We start from the raw sequence: 14,476 nt of genomic DNA, 5'->3' as shown, positions 1-14,476 counted from the left end.
CCCAGTCTACCTAAAATACTATTTCAATGTTTTATCGTATTATCTGTACAAAAATATTTGAATAACTTATCTTATTTTGGTAATAAGACTTTGAAATCTGTCATGTATATTTGCAGTATATTTTAATATGAGAGAAAAATGATCCAGAACTATTTGTTTTCGTTACTGATTTTATTAAAATGTATGATTAAAGAACAGATCAAGCCAGGAATGGTGCCTTATACCTGTAATCCCAGCAGTAGGGAGACAGAGACAAGTAGATTCTTAGTGAGCCTCGAAAACCCTGGTCAATATAGTGAATTCCAGGACAGCCAAGGGCACATAGTGTGACCCTGTCTCAAGTAAATAAATAAAAAGATGATTGAGTCATCAAAGTAATCCAGACATCTTTCCAAATAACCAAATCAAACATTATCTTCGTGTCTACGTTCAAAATTAAACATTAGGAATTATATTCTTTGATCTGGCCTGGTGCATTTTAAGCACCAGACATCTTCATGGGTAGTTGGCTACTGCAGCCGACAGCATAGACCCAGTGACTGAGAAGATTATGTACTATGAGGTTGAGAAGCTACATTCCCCTTTTCTCCTTAACAGCTGTTGGGGTGGTCTTGGAAAACATGCTGCTGAGCTCAAACCGATCCAACTCATCAAGATGCCTAAACTCTAGGGGACTCACACCCCTAACTCCGTTGGGAGTCAATTGCTTGGGAGTCACGGGCGTCTTGGGAATTCCTTGGCCAAGCCTGAATGCCACATGTGACAGGGAAGAAAGCAAATAGTTGAAAGAGCAGGTAGTCCCAATGTCTCAGCTCCACGCTTTGTTTCTAAACCTGATGAAGTAAATTATACAATAAGTAAGTGTAAATGTGGGTTTGACAGGCCCAGGCAGTTTCAAGTGTATTACTGCCACTATGGTAGAAAGTTTGGTAGAGTTTGACACCATGAGTTCAGCATCTATCCTCCATCCACTTACCCTGGCAAAATATGCCATGAAATGAATGATAAAATATATTTTTGAGGAAAGTTGAGTTTATAATGCTTATACAAATGGAAAAATTGACAAAGTCAAAAAGGAGTCCAAACTAACCAGTAAGAGCGATATGGTAGTCTACTCAAGGAAAATTTAAAATGCATGTGGTTAAAACAAAGACAAAATTGAGATTGGGGTGAATGTGAAGGAATATGAATTTGAAGGGAGGAGTTGGGTGTATATCTCATATTTCATTGTATGTGTGTATGAAATTCTCAAGAATAAAAATGTTTTAAGCCAGTGAACTTAAGTAAAGTTGCTTTTTTTCATGAATAGATATATCATTATACAAAGAAAAATATAAGTAAAATGCTCACAGCCCCCAGGCATATTCAAACATGATACCAGGACTTAGAGAGATAAAGGAGAATCTTGGCTTCCAGACAAGCCTGTGCTACATAGCAAGACCTGTATCAAACAACAATAAAAATGGAGTAAATAAATGGCCAAGGTACTCAAAACTGCTGGCCAACATCCAGAGCAGTGAGCCCTTACTTCTCCACTGGACAGAACAGGATACATTCATGTTCTTATGGGTCAAGAATCTTTCATCAGAGCCGGCGGTGGTGGCACACGCCTTTAATCCCAGCACTTGGGAGGCAGAGGCAGGCGGATTTCTGAGTTCGAGGACAGCCTGGTCTACAGAGTGAGTTCCAGGACAGCCAGGACTACACAGAGAAACCCTGTCTCGAAAAAAAAAAACAAAACAAAACAACAACAACAACAAAAAGAATGTAAGAGAGAGGGAGAAAAAAAAAACCTCAACAACAGACACCTTAGCAAAGTTACTGCAGGGGCGTTGACATATCTCTACTCTTCCCTCATGATCAGCCTAAAGCAGAAGGCAACCTTCAAGCCACTCCCTTCTCACTGTATTCCACAGAAAAGCCTACTTGCTTGTCTTATGGGTTTGTAAGATACATCTGAGGTCTATTTAAATTTTAAAGTCTATCTTACTTTAATAAAAAGGGATTATGTGCACATTAACATATTATAGACTTGTGGAAACATACAAACAAGAAAGTAACAATGACTCAAAATTCTGCCACCCAGAAACGAGTCACATCTGGATGACTAGATACTTCTCTGCCTAGTTTAGGAGAAGACTTATGTAAAAGGTAACTCAGTTTATTACCATAGATTATATATGTTATTATTAAGTAAAATTTATTACTTTAACAGTCCTTAAATTTAACATAAGAAACAAAAAGAACTGAATAAAAACTGAAGGAAAGTTAAGGGTGGTAGTAAACACCTGCAGTCCCAGTGCATGGGAGGTGGCGGCAGGACAGGCCCTTCAAGGTCCTTCTGCTACATAAGCAGTTTGAGGCCATCCTGGGTTATGAAAGACTGTATCTCAAAAAAACAAATCCAACAGGCGTGGTAGTCCACACCTTTAATTCCAGCATTCCGGAGGTAGAGGTAGGTGGAGCTCAGTGAGTTCCAGGCCAGCTAGGGCTACATAGTCAGACCTGGTCTCAAACAAAGAAACAAACAAAAATACACTTAAAATGAAGTAAAACTGACGAGCTTCCCAAACTCACAGAAATCTGAGTCCCTAAAAAAATGCCTCTGAAGTTTAAGAAGTGTGCCACCATTTAAATGAATTTACTTAAACACATAAAGTACATTAAACTCCCTGAGCGCCCCACAGTCGCTTGCAGTTCTAGGACATGCTTTATTGATTTCCATTTCAGTGCATGAGATTTTATTTTTAAAACTCAGGAAAACAATGTCTATCCCAGCTACACATTTTCCTTGCCTTAGCAATGCCTCAGAGAACTTTTGATTTATCACTGCACAGTGAGTAATTCCTCTTGCTGCTTAGTTGGAAAAAAGCTACAAGCCTTTTGACCACATTTAATTACAAAACATTTTCCTCCTCATTGAAACAAAACACCATGTGGTCTCTGTAAACAGTGATGACCTAGATTCCCATCCATCCTACAATAGTCCACATTTAAAACAAGCCAATGTCTTGATGATCCATCTGTTACAGCCCTGCTTCTGTTTCTCCATGTTCTGTGGAATCACAAAGTACATAGCAAACATATGTATTGATACGTCTTAGGCAACAAGTTGACAATCACACGACCTGCATGGGTAGGTATCTTTGCTTAAAATCTTTTTGTTTGTTTGTTTGTTTGTTTTTGGTTTTTTTTTTTTCAAGACAGGGTTTCTCTGTGTAGCCCTGGCTGTCCAGGAACTCACTTGGTAGACCAGGCTGGCCTCGAACTCTGCCTGCCTCTGCCTCCCAAGTGCTGGGATTAAAGGCGTGTGCCACCACCGCCCAGCCCCTTTGCTTAAAATCTTACATTTTATCAAATAATAAGTGAAGAGGATGGAAGCATTGACCCTGGCTGTCAATATAACTATTTCTTTTCAGTTTTGTTAACTAGGATGTATAAAGGCATTTGCTACTGAAATTAAAACTGACTACAGCTTTCAATTAAACAGGAAGGCTGGATATATCTGTTCCCTATTATTTCACACTAAAATCAAAATAAAACAGGGCCTAAAACCACTGGGAGCTGTAACTCAGTGGTAAAGAGCTTGTATCTATAAAGTCCTAGGTTTAATCCCTGAAAGGAGCAAAAATCAAAAAATGCTAAGTGGCTTGTCTAGTAAAGCTGATAACCTCCCAGCCCGACTGCCCAAGGTTGATCCCTGGGACCAAACACAGTAGAGAGAACCAATTCCTACAAGTTTTCCTCTAAAATCAACTCACTTTTTGTTTGAGATGGGCTCTCTCTATTATGTAGCTCTTGGAACTTCCTATACAGACCAAGCTGGCCTCTCCCTCACAGAGATCCACCAGCTCCTGCCTGCTGCTGAGTACTGGGGTCAAAATCCTCTCTCTCTCTCTCTCTCTCTCTGTCTCTCTCTGTCTCTCTCTCTTTTTGCTTGAATCCCTTTCTCTTCCCCTTCCCCCACTTCTCTCTCCCCTTGGTGACTTCCCTGGTCCTAGCGGCCAGTGAACTTGCCCTAGAGCAGCTTCCCAATAAACCTGCATTTAATCTAATCTAATCTGGATTGAATTGGTTTATTTTACTGTCAGAAAAATAGCTTATCAGAATGGAAATTAAAAGATTCTAGCCCCTTTGGACTAGAAACCAAGAGCCAATGAAAACTGACAAAATTTTGGATTCCAGAAAACTTATCAGACAGGAGAAAGCAATGGTTCAGAGCAGAAGAAAAAGCCAACAAGGGAAAAAAAAAGAGCTGTGCATTTCTTGTGCAGAATATGGGGGCCCTGGGAATAAGTACAACAGGTGTAAGTTCAGGGAGAAAGTGAGACCCTTATTCCCTAGGGAGACAGAGAGGATGTGCCCAAGTCATCAGGAAGAATGGGAAGACAAGAAAAGATAGAAGGAGAATGGAATGGAAAGGAGCTTCCTTGTCTTGGAGTCTGGCTGAAGTCTCTCACTAGCTTGGAGTTAAAATTTTCCAGCATGATTAACAGGTTGTGCTGTAAAGGTCACTTGAGTAAAGATAGTACTTTTGTACAGAGACACTTAGATAAGAATATTAAAATAGCAGTGAACTTGTTTTGTTTCTGTTTTTTGAAACAGAGTTTCTCTGTGTGGCTCTGGATGTCCAGGAACTCAACTCTGTACACAGGCTGTCCTCAAAACTCAGAGATCTGCCTGCCTCTGCCTCCCAAGTGTTCTGAAGAATGTGTAGCCCTGTCTGGCCTCAATCTTGTGATCTTCCTGCCTCAACATCCTTCAGCAAATCCCACCACAACAGGCACGAACCATTCTTAAGACCTAAAGCATAGATGAGCAAGCACGGCATTTCTCTCCCCGAGTGTAAATGTACACTTTTCCAGCAATCTCACAAGCAAGATTATAAACTTCATTTACGGTAAAAGATGTCATAATCCCCTTGTGCAACCTTTATGACTTACGGTTTTATTGTATCAGATTGCAATCTTATCCAAGGCAATGAGGAACACCTATAACTTCATAAAAGAAAGGGGAAGGGGAAATAATGTCCCTTAAAAAAATGCTTTGATGTATAACTTAAGAGGCTACCAAAATAGTAAATGTGGCTACTCCCATGACACTTAGAATTGACTCTCTTGGAGACGCTGACCTACACCTACGCTTAGATGTGTGCTACTCTTTCTCTGAGTACCTGTCTCTTTATTAAACTCAGTGCTTAAACTTTTGTCAAAACCCCTCTCCTCCTGCTCATTTTTTTTATTTTACATTTTGCCTGCATGTATATATGTGGCCCACATCCATGCAGTGTCCTCAGAGGCCATAAAGGTGTCAGATCCTCTGGGACTGAATTTATAAATGGCTGTGTGTCACTGTGTAGGCGCTAAGAATTGAACCTACGTTCTCTAGAAGAGCAGCCAGAGCTTTTAACCACTGAGGCATCCAGCTGCTGCCCTCCCCCCTTGAAAAACTTTTTTAAAAACGTATTTATGTGTATATATGTGAGCCTGCATAAGTGTATGTGTCACATGCACACAGATGCATGAATAGGTCAGAAGAGGGCATTGCACTCCCTAGAACTGGAGCAACAGGAGGTAAGCCACCATACTGGAACTGGGAATGGAACCTGAGTCCTCTGTAAGAGCAGTAAGGACTCTTAACTGCCAAGCTAGCCCCTCAGCCCTTAAAACCTGTTTGTTGGGGAATGGTTTTGTGCATTGTGTATTCATACGTTGATTTTCTATGTTGAGACATCTGGTTGCAGTCCAAGGATGGCTAGGTCAAGCGGCTCCAACCTCAATGTTATGTAAAAATTGTTGCTGGGCGGTGGGAGGCAGAGGCAAGCGGATTCCTGAGTTTGAGGCCAGCCTGGTCTACAGAGTGAGTTCCAGGACAGCCAGGGCTACACAGAGAAACCCTGTCTCGAAAAACAAAAAACAAAACAAAAACAAAAAAAATGTTTTCCATCACCTCAGATTGGCTAATAAAAGAGCTCATCAGCCAAAGGGCGGGACTTCCGATCCCAGTCAGGGGTCCCAAAGGAGACAGGAGAGAAGAGAAGGATCCTGAGAAGATGTAGAGAAAACACATGGAGAGATCAAGAGGATTGGCCATGAGATTTCAATAAGAGAACAACCATGAGGACACACATGGTCTAGAGCAAGCCAGGACAAGGCTCAGATGCAGGTAAAGGACCATGTGGCTGGGTAGTAGCAGCCTTGTTGGGTAGACTTAGATCAGAATCTGCCCAGCAACTGGTTAATAAAAATACCAGGTCACTGTGTCTTTATTCAGAAGCTAAAATGGGCTAGAGCAGGTGTAGAAACACCCTGCAGTTATTTGCGAGCAAAGAGGGTGAAGAAAATCCCCCAAAGAATTATATTTACACCTGCTAATAAACTCCAGCCCTCCTTCACAATGGCTTGTCCTCAGATTCCTTTCTATGGTGCAAGAGTAGGGTTTCTGAAAATAACTTCTCAGGCTGCTGCAGATGGAAGTGTGGAGCTGTGTCCTGACCCAATCCGGCTGCTGTGACACTCAGTGTGCATTCTAGGATGGACAAAGAGGCACCAGCCCTCCACTGGAAGTGAGGCATCTGAAAAATGGAAACTCTCTGAATCCCAGGAAGCTGACAGCTACACTGACCCCACCTCCCACTCCCAGCAGGATATAGGCAAATTTTGCTGGGCGTGGTAGTGGAATAGCCTGACTCAAGAGGAAAGTCTCACAAGTAGTCGCACCCTAGAGTCCTCAATAAAATGACATGTGCAACACATGGAGAAGACATTAAAGAGTTGGTCACATCTCTACCATCCATAATGGAACAAAACACTAATGTCCAGCTAGAGCCTAACTCATGGTAGAGGCTTGACTAGTATGCATAAGCCTTGGGTTTTATCCTCAAGATCTTCCTCCCAAAAATTACATTGAAAGAAAGTCTAAATTGCAATGTAATTGTGTGTGTGTGTGTGTGTGTGTGTGTGTGTGTGTGTGTGTGTGTGTGTGTGTTTTAACTGAAGCTAATTTTGGAGAAGGAGCTAAAGGAGGATTTGGGGGAAGAGGCATTTGGAAATGAATTTGAGTGGAGAGCAGGGAAATGTCACTGTCACTTTCTATCAAAACCTTCTAATGTTTGAGTTAACAAATAATGTATTGTTTTTATTTTTAAATCCCTCCCTCAGAATAGGAGGTAAACCTCATGAATGAAAGATATCATTGGCAGCTGAGTGGTGGTGGCGCACACCTTTAATCCTAGCACTTGGGAGGCAGAGGCAGCTCTTGGGACTGCTACCAGAAATCTGGCAAGAATTTGGCATTGGGCCAGCCCAAGGAAGTAGGCTCACACAGGAACTTGACATTGGGCTAGGACAAGGAAGCAGGCTCAAGATCTTGATGATTTTGATAAGTTTCTGATTACTACATGACTTTGTTTATTGCCTTGCTTGTTCCTTGACCTTGACCTTAGTCTTTGTATGTACCTAGAATGATATGAAAGCAGACTGGAAAAAATAAACCAGCTTCAGAACTGGCGGGGGTCATGTGGTAATGTCTTTTTCCTTTTAATCCTCGCTCCCTCCCTTGAGACCTTGTTGACCGACTGAGCTGGCTTGGTCAGGCAAATGAGTCTCTATGAGTTAGAGGCCAGCCTGGTCTACAGCAAGTTCCTGGACATCCAGGACTACCTCTTCTCTGGAGAAGTGGAGGTAGCACCTTTCGCTGCTTGCTTTCCCAAAGATGTTCCTGTAATTCATTCTTTGTCTAGCAAGTACATTTGATTGTAAGATATTGTATTCATTCTTCAAAACCAATGAGTAAGGCAGTCCCAGCATTGTTAGATCTTTGGTTGGACAAACTGCCTTTAAAAAGAAGTTGTCTCCTAAGAAAACCAAAAGGCTCATAAACTTCTCCCATCACATGTAGGCAGTGTGACTAGTTAACTAGATGAACTATGTGATTGTAACACACACACACACACATACACACACATGCATGCACACTACACACATATCTATTAGCAGCTAGCCCAGACACAGGTCCTCCTGACAAGAGCCTCCAGTAAAGTCATTGTTTCCATTGTCACCTTGTCATTTTTAGAATCATTGCCCCAGGTCCAGAGGACCCTTTTGCCTAAAAAGCAAGAATATCATGACTAACCATTTGGTAAACACTTGCTTTTGAATACACATTTTTATCCTCTTGTAGGAGATACAGGCGATTTTAAGCAAGATGTATGCCCTATTTCTAGTAGGCATCACAATCTGTCTCTCCTTTCAACTGAGGGGTAGGGTAGCACACCACCATATTTGTTTATTTGAGTCAGCTTACCAACTCCTATGTCCCAAGTATGTTTTGCAGTGTTTTGAAGTCAAGCCATATTGTATTGAACATAAAGCCATGGGAGGAGTTTTGTTAATATGCAGAAATCCAAATTTTCAATCTCTTTGTTCCCATTTTTCTCCCCTCCCTGTTTGTGCAGTGCTGGGAATTGGCTCCAGGACCTTGTACATGAGAAGGGAATGCTATACCACTATTTCCAAAAGTACGTGCTAATTCATCAAGTCCAAGAGCAGCTTGAAATCCTAATAGATTTCTGGTGGGCAGGAGGTTTGACCTGTGGGCTGTTAGGACACAAAAGCCTCCTGCCTGGATGCTGGTTGACAGATGTATTTACTTCCAGATGGTTAAAGTGCTGTTAGCAGCTTAACGTTGTAACATTTGTTTTTCTTTCTTTCAGTTCATAGTGAACTGCATACACCTGCACATCTGTCAAATAAGCCTACTTTCCCACAGCTACAGCAAATATGAAGTCTGGATAAAAGAAATAGTGCAAATGAACCACATCATGCACTGTATGGTTTTCTTTCTTTTTTGTGTGTGAATAAGTTATATTTTTATTTTTCACAAATAAAAATGACAAATGTGTGAAGGCCATGACAGTAATATGATAGTAACAGAGTAATAGACTAGCTATCTCATAAAGACAGAAGCCCACAAAAAATATTGTACTGATTTCTAAGAAAGACTATTAAATAAATCTAGGAATAATATATTTTAACTAAATCAACAAGTCAAAGTTGAGCTCACATTAAGACATCATCTAGGCCGGGCAGTGGTGGCGCATGCCTTTAATCCCAGCACTTGGGAGGCAGAGGCAGGCAGATTTCTGAGTTTGAGGCCAGCCTGGTCTACAGAGTGAGTTCCAGGACAGCCAGGGCTACACAGAGAAACCCTGTCTCGAAAAAAAACAAAAAAAAAAAAAAAAAACCAAAACCAAAAACAAAAACTAAAAAAAAACCAAAAAAAAAAAAAACAAAAAAAAACCAAAACCAAAAAAAACCAAAAAACAAAAAAACCCATAAAGTGATAGTAAAGGAAAATCTGGGATTCCACATACAGGGTTCTTGATTGAAATCAGGGAGGCTCAAACCTGTTCCTCCTTTTTGGCTTTTGTTTTTTTGTTTTTTGAGACAGGGTTTCTCTATGTAGCTCTGGCTGTCCTGGAGCTCACTCTGTAGACCAGGCTGGCCTCGAACTCAGAAATCCGCCTGCCTCTGCCTCCCAAGTGCTGGGATTAAAGGCGTGCGCCACCACCACTGTGCGCCACCACCACTTGGCTCTGTTCCTCCTTTTAAACTTATGGATACAACTGTGTTTTTCTAAATGTTTCATTAGCAATGCTGAGTCTTGTAAGTCTGGTTCCATAGTAGTCTATAATGTATATAATGTATACATTATATATTATAATGTATATAATGTATACATTATACATTATAATGTATATAATGTATACATAGTAGTCTATAATGTATAATGACTTCCATCTGAAGGAGCAGCAATCTGCACTGAAAGAAGAACAAAATCAATCAGGCTCCCAATTCCACAAAATTCTATGGTGCAAAACTCTAACAAGCCTCGGGCAGGATATCCAAGGTAAAAGCGATCTGCTCCCAGCCATTCCCCCCGCTCCCCACCCCAAAAAAAAAAGAAATAATGCACTGCCACTCTGTGCGAATAGCCATTTACATTTCGGCAAGATATGGACTTGAGAAAACCAACTTCATTTACAGTAAAATGTGTTTCATTTCCACTCAAATCCTTACAAGTTATGTTGGGTGCTGGAAAACATTGAACAGGAACTGTATAGATAGTTCGTACAATTTACTGGTTCTTGCACCGTTTATTTTTGGTTCTTTACAAATATATTGTCCCACTCTGAGGTCCTCACACTTGGGCCTCTCCTGGCCCCCCGATGGCATCAGAGGTAGCAGCCCCACAATGTCCCACAGTGACCCGCAAAGCTACAGAGTGCAGAGGAGGTCCGGAGGTCCCAGTGCAGAGGAGGTCCGGAGGTCCCACGGCTGGGAAGCCGGACCCGTGGGCCAAGTGGCTGCCATGTTGAGCACCTCGTCCTCCCTATGCTTGTTTGCTTGTTTTCAAAGTAAGAGTAGCCCTGATGAATGTCTGTAAATGTATATGTTAATATCTAAGTAAATAAGTGAATATAATAAATTAATAAAATTAAAAGAAGGGGAGTTGTTGGAAAACCCTGATTATGGTAGTATTTTTTAGCTCATTATTAATTCCGTTTTGGGAGTACTAGTTCAGATTGCTGCAGGGGTGGAGATGGCTCATCTCAGGATTGCATTTTGGCCATGAATGCAAGATCAGCAAGACCAGCAAGACTTGTCGTCTTTGCATCCTCTTTCCTCCATTTTCAATCCCTTTCCGGCAAAAAGTTCTAACTATAGCTCCTGATGGTATGCTTAGCTAATAGGAAATGAGCTCGCTCTCTCTCTCTCTCTCTCTCTCTCTCTCTCTCTCTCTCTCTGTCTCTCTCTCTGTCTCTCTCTCTCACACACACACACTTAAAATCATTTCTGCTAATACCTTATAATTTAAAATCCAGTTTGGTGGGCACTAGGCACAGAGATCATTTGAGATGAAGTCCATGTAGAATTAGATGCGCTGTTGAGTATGAAATAAACATAAGATTTTGAAGACTTAATATTTTTAAAAGAATGTAAAATGCCTATTTAATGTTTTAGATTGTTGAAATATAATATTTGGAATCTCTTGGGTTAAATAACATCTATAACTAAAATTAATTTGAACTGCTAGTCTTTTTGTCCTTTTTAAAATGTGGCTTCTAGAAAATCTGTAATTGGCTTTATGTTTATGTTGGACAAAACAGCACAAGAGATTAAAGTACTTGAGCGAAATTAGGAATGTGTACTATTCAAATGTTAGTAGCCAAGTGAGAAGCTACATGCCCAGAGTGCTGTCATTTTAAAAATTGTGCCTGGTGGTTCTTGTTGGGAGCATCCTGAGGTGTTAATCACCTAGACATTTGGGTCCCACTTGAAGACCACTGATGGTCTAGGCAGCCCCAGGTGATTTCAAGATGTAGCCTAGAGCTAGGTACCAGAACTCAGGGGTATAGTGCTTGCCTAGAGAACTCAAGGACCTGGATCCCATACCAACATGACTGAAAAGCAAGAGCAAAATTAATTAAAAAATTGCACACTTAAAACTGCAGCAGTGGACTTGGAGCCTTTGTGACAGACAGGGTGGGTGGCTGATGGTTCATTCACAATGAATTCTCTAGCTGGAGCTGGAAAAGCAAGCAATAAGGCAAGTCATAGCCTGTGTTTTGGCAGGAGGCCTTGGACTGGAATACAAGCATTTTAAGACTTGCAGTGAGAGAGAAAGGCTCTACACTTCCCAGGTGGGAATGGGGGTGGGGCATGAGAAGAAATAGAGAGATGGTCGCCATGGAGGAAAGAAGAAGAGCTAGTGGCTACACCTTCTATTGTGTGAGTGACTTGTGTCCTAGAAACCTAAGTGCTGCTTACAGAGGGGCAAGCAAGGGGTATTCAGAATGTCTTTCCTAGCCATCTGTGCTGCAAGCTGTGAAAGATTCAGCTACATTGATTCAAATATATTCTGTCAAAGTAAATACCCAGAGACAGTCATGCTATTCTAAGTGCTTTCAATACAGAGAATAAGGATTTTGGAAAGTTCTATCTTAGGATTTAAGTTTTTATTAGAATTAAGAAAAGAACCAGCCCCCTAGCAATGTCACTCCTTGGGAGATTTTTCCATCCAGAATCCTTAGGACAAACTTTGGTTATCCCTCTGCTAAGAGTACTAGTCCATTAGTTGGGCTCTGTGTCACATGCATGTAATCTCAGCACTCAGGATCAGGAGTTCAAGGTCATACTTGGCTTTACAGGGACCTTGGGACCACCCTGGACAATGTGAGACCCTATCTCAAAACAACAAAAGAGTATTGGCCCAGGACTGGGGTGTGGCTCAATAATAAAGCTCTTGTCTAATCTGGGTTCAATGTCCTAGTCTGAAAGAAAACAAAAACAAACAAACAAACAAAATCTCTGACTCAGGAGTCAGAGACAGGAGGACCACGGCAAGGTTATGACCAGTTTTAAGCTACATGGTGAAACTTGTCTTAAACCAAACAACATCAACAAAATGTAAAATGAAGAGTCCTGATACCCTTCAGATCTCTGTGAGTGAGTTCATGGCAGGGGTGGTGGTCGTGGTGGTGGTGTGGTACAGGTGGGAGTGAGGAGTGGTGGGTAGGTGTACATGTGCCATATCAAACACAGGACCAAGAGTATCCCACACAAGCACTGTATTACCTAACTCGAATATGCTTTTCTTCTTTTCTCTTCTTTCTTTCTTTCTTTCTCTTCTTTCTTTCTTTCTCTTCTTTCTTTCTTTCTCTTCTATCTTTCTTTCTTTCTCTTCTTTCTTTCTTTCTTTCTTTCTTTCTTTCTTTCTTTCTTTCTTTCTCCCCGTGGTTCCTTTCCTAGCAAAGTCAATATTCATGTGGAAGTTTGGGCCAGCTGCTACTCACTCTTTATGCTAAAACATAGACCCTTTTCAGAATGGAACGTGTTTCCTGAAACAAATGCCAGTTCTTTCCTCCCTCTCCTTTCCCGTCATCTGCTTGTGATTCAGCACTGTACTATGGTTTGGGGAGAAGGTCATTCTCCCGATTTGACTAAAGATCACCAAATGGCAAACAACAGTTGGGTCTCAAATGTACCCATACTCGAATGGTCTGAAGACAGAGAGTCACCATTTTGTTCCCAGACACTGCACGGGTAACATGGGACAACTTGTGTCCCATGTAGACAGATCCCCACCTGTGTCAGTTTTCCCCCAACATCTGAGGGTAGAGCCAGGCTCTTAAACACCACAGGCCCCTTTTATTTCATATTTCTTGCAGAAGAGGAAGGTCAGAGCTGCTAGCGAGGTGAGACCACATTTGTGAATGGAAGCAGTCAGGCCCAGCTTCCTTTCTTTTGCATTTGCTTGTAGATTTAAAGTAACTCCCACATGATACAAACAACTTTAACAATTTCCATTCCTTCACCCCCACCCCCGTCCCTAAGGGGGTCATAGTTGGCAGTATGTCCAACATCAAAAACAAAATTCCTTCCTCTGGCTGCCATTCAAGATATTTTTAGGTTTGGAAGTGCACCCTCCTCTCCCTCCGCCCAGCATGTATATTTTTACTCTGCTCGTACACTATCCAAACTCCACCAGGGTCTGTTTCCTGACAAACTGAGAAGTGAGAAATGCCTGCGTGGGGGGAAAACTGAAAACTGGAGACACATGTGTTGAAACTCTGCCAGGGAAGCATTGCCCAATGACAAACCAGGGCAAGTCTTGTGATGTTTTCCTCTGCTCATTCTAGCTGTTCTTCCTCCGCTCTCACAGGGCCTGCTCAAACTGCCTAATTCAGATGTCATGACCCGCTTTTAATCTAAGAGGAGTACCTCAGCCTAAGGACAGACAGCATCGGCTAAATGTGCAGAGTTGGGAGGGCAGCTGAACAGACGTAGACAGCAGCGTCTCTTCAATCCCAACGTTGAAAGCAAGCTTCTTCAGCCTTCCTTCTGGTCTCTTAAGTAGCTATCTTATGGATGTCTCAGAAACCCTTCAGACTTCCTTTCTCCCTATCAACAGGGATGCAACGGATATTTAGCAGACGCATGGCTGCACTCCTCAGAACACACTCAGCAGAGGATCAGGCCTGCGATGCTGATGTTGCAATCATCTGAACTCACAGCCAGGATACAGCAGAGGTTGCCTAAGGACAGGGAGGAGCTGTCTGCAGGACCCTGCCTGCCTCTGAGTTCAGATTAGCTGTGATTTGCTCTGAAGCCATCTAAGCCAAGTACTGTGCTGGATAGCCCTGCAAATGCTTGCAGGCCACTGGCCATCTGTTCTCTTTGGTTTTTAATTTCTGTTCTATTGGTCCATAAGCTTCTGAGTAATGTCCTATCTGCTCTTCACAACTACCAGATCAAGGTGAAGTTTATGGTTGTGTACTGTGTGCGTGCGAGTGTGCATGTATGCATTCGAACATGCGTGTGAGCGTGCGTGTGCATGTTCGCGCAGAGATCAGTGTGCCTCTCCCTCCCAGGTGCTATGGTAAAAGGCACATGCCACCAAGCCCAGCCACTGT

The 14,476-nt window shown here is 42.0% G+C and overlaps 1 pseudogene; it reads right to left on the bottom strand.

Moving 5' to 3' along the window:
- Positions 1-9,590: 9,590 nt before the first annotated feature.
- LOC143441456 (TM2 domain-containing protein 1 pseudogene) lies at positions 9,591-14,457 on the bottom strand (annotated as a pseudogene).
- Positions 14,458-14,476: the final 19 nt, after the last annotated feature.

This window comes from Arvicanthis niloticus, chromosome 2 (genome assembly GCF_011762505.2).
Source record: "Arvicanthis niloticus isolate mArvNil1 chromosome 2, mArvNil1.pat.X, whole genome shotgun sequence".
Classification (NCBI taxonomy): Eukaryota; Metazoa; Chordata; class Mammalia; order Rodentia; family Muridae; genus Arvicanthis; species Arvicanthis niloticus.
Note: the sequence above shows the minus strand (reverse complement) of the source record. Positions and strands in the feature narration are given on the sequence as shown.